The sequence below is a fragment of the Brassica napus genome, chromosome A5 (assembly GCF_020379485.1).
Source record: "Brassica napus cultivar Da-Ae chromosome A5, Da-Ae, whole genome shotgun sequence".
NCBI lineage: Eukaryota > Viridiplantae > Streptophyta > Magnoliopsida > Brassicales > Brassicaceae > Brassica > Brassica napus.
The window spans coordinates 9,733,170-9,736,206 of NC_063438.1; positions in this window are offsets into that span (position 1 = coordinate 9,733,170).

A 3,037-nucleotide genomic window follows, 5' to 3' on the forward strand; every position below is an offset into this window, starting at 1 on the left:
GCTTCTCTTGGCTTTGGTGAAGGGACGATCACGACTTCTGACCAACTTCTCATCATCGCACCTGTTTTGTCTCTTCTTTTGTTTCTGCACAATGTCAAACCCATTAGAAGCAAACTGTTTCTTATCAAAAATCAATTGCTCCTTTTCAAAAACAGTTTTAAAAGGAAAGTAGACGTCTTGTTGTGGTTTTGATTTCTTGAGAAGTCCAAACATCCTGAAAACACTTAACAAAGTTAGCAAATAAAAATCCTCACACTCTCAAGTGTTTAGCTCACGATTTTTAGATGGTCACTCAGAGTTCTTTCACTGGTTCAAAGGATGATAGGCAGTAAAAAATCAGCAGTCAAAACCCAAAACTAACTTTAAGGGAAAAAGAAAAGAAAAGAAAAATGAAGAGATTTTTGTGTGGATCCGCCTTAACTGTCCTAAGGCTGGGTTTCTCTTCAGCCAGCAGAGTTTCTCTTCCACCACTCCCCCTGGATTTCTCTTCAGAAGTGATTCAAGCCAAAACTTTCACTCTTTTTTTTTTGATCGATTTTTTTTTTTTCTCTTTTTTTTTTTTTTTTTTTAAATAACTGGCGATCACAAGGGAGTAAAGGAACAGCCCGGATCCAAAAAGAAATAAGAAAAGAAAATCGTGGAGAGATGAGAAGATGAAATGAAAACAAACCAGCCAAAGTGGGTCTGATACCACTTGATAGAACCAAAATAAGGAAGGATCACTTTAGCTGGGTGTTGGATATGAACCGAGAAGCAAATGGCGCTTCTGAAACTGAGATGGATTGAAAGGATCGTCAAGAGATGCGGAATGGCTCTTGATATACCCACGATCTAAGGCTAACCACCTAAGAACGAATGTAGTGTGTTGGCTAACCACCAAATGACACACAAAGATGATTGGCTGACCACCAAATCAACAAGCCGGTTCAAACCGATGAACTAGCTAAGAACTCTCTCTCTCACTCAGAGAAGAAACGAAATAAACAACCAAAATGAACTGATTTTATTCATCAAAGGGACTACATATTTATAGTGTTTTGTAGTCAAAGAGAATTAAAGAAATTGTGTAAAAACAATACATAGAAAATATAATCTTGACCAGATCTGAATTAATGAGTCAAAGACTCAGTCTTCCATGCAGATTGGTCAAAGATGACTCTTCAGCTGATGTCCAGGTTCATCCGAACCCATTAGATGCACGGCGGTAACGATAAGGACTCCTACGGGAATGTCCGGATGGTCCGCCGGGTGAGAATCCATGTCTGTCTTCAGGTTCATCACGACCCAAGCTAAGTCTAGCTTGATCCAAGTCAAATCTGGCATAATCTTTCTCAAGTCTGGCATGATCTTTCTCAAGTCTGGCACGGTGAAAAACATGAACCTCGGTTGAAATGTTCAGAACGTCCTGAACTCCATGCTGAGCTGGTTCCATGTAATGATCTGTGGACTGCGGCACATCAATTGAGATCAGGTTCCTTGAGATCTTAGGCATGAATCTGACCTCACTGAGCAGGAAAGTAGTGCCATCTTGGTTCTTGAACCTCACTGATCCCATACCTTTGACTTCAGCTACCGTATTATTCGCCATTCGCACTCTCCCACATGTAGACTCCTGCAGGTCAATAAACACATCTCTTCTTGGTGTCATATGGAAAGAACACCCTGTGTCCAATACCCACTCATCCCTGTCTGCAGTTAATGAGTTTGCTTCTGCTACTAGGAGGCCAACAAGATCCTTCGCATCATCTTTAACCAATGATGCCTCTCCCCTGTCTTGAGTCGACTTTTGATCCTTGTTCTTGTCAAGCCATTTGTAGCATTGCTTCTTGAAGTGACCCTCTTTTCCGCAGATCCAACACAGACGCTTTCCTTCCTTGCTCTTAGACCTCGATATGCCGTTGCTCTTGCCTGAGGAGTAGCTTCTGTTTCTACTGTCAGCTCTACCCCTTACGTAGTTACCCTCCCCATTTAGCTTCGTAGTAGAGGTTTCCTTATACTCCATCTCCTTAGACTTGGCCGCACTCGCGACCTCATCAACTCTTATGGCATCTCTACTATACTTTAAAGTTTTCTTGAGGGAGTCATATCTGCTTGGTAACGCATTGAGAAGAAGTATGGCTTGTACTTCTTCTGGAATCTCTATGTTGAGATTGTTGAGGTCCGCAATGAGTTTGAGGAAGTCATCAACATTCTGATCAATGGTTCTGGAATCTTGCATCCGAAATGAGTACACCTTGAGTTGAGCGTGCACTCGATTAGGTAGCGTCTTGGCCATGTACAACTTGTCGAGAAGCTCCCACGCCTCCGACGCAGTCTTGACCTTGTCAAGCTTCCTGAGAACATGATCTCCAACACTCATGAAGATTATGTTCATCGCCTTCTCATCTCTTTCCAATCTTGAAACTTCGTCAAGTTCATGCTTCTTCTTCGATTCTTCATCCTCATCATCCGTCTTTGTAGTCACTAAAGCTTGTGACGTCGGAGACAGAACGTCTTTTAATCCTTGGACGCTCAGGTTTGCCAGCATCCTCTTCTTCCAGATTTCGAAGTCTCCAGTGCCGTCGAACATCGTAATCTGTATTTGCATCTTCATCTTGTGAGTCGCCATCACCAGATTCACCGCTTAGCAGATCTTGCTTTCCGGTTTGAGCAATCGGAGCCGCCGATCTTGAACTTCGTAGACTTTTACTTGAACTTGAGAACCTCAGCTCTGATACCAATTTGTGAAGTTCGCGTCAATCTCTAACCGATTAGAACTTCTCTTCTACGGAGCACACAGTCGATCTGTTTACCCGGTGTTCACCGCACCACCACCGTTAACTAGGTGTGTGGCCGCTATACTTCACCGGAGCTGGGATTGAACCAGCAATCTACTATCTTCAACGAATGACCTCACACTCGAGTCACCGTCTCTACAGCTCAATCTCACGGACTCTCTCTCTTGTTAATCTCGCATCAACTGATCTAACAACCCCTAATCAGCTCTGCTTATTAACTCTTAACTACAGCTAACAAACTCTTATAACTCGAGTTAGTT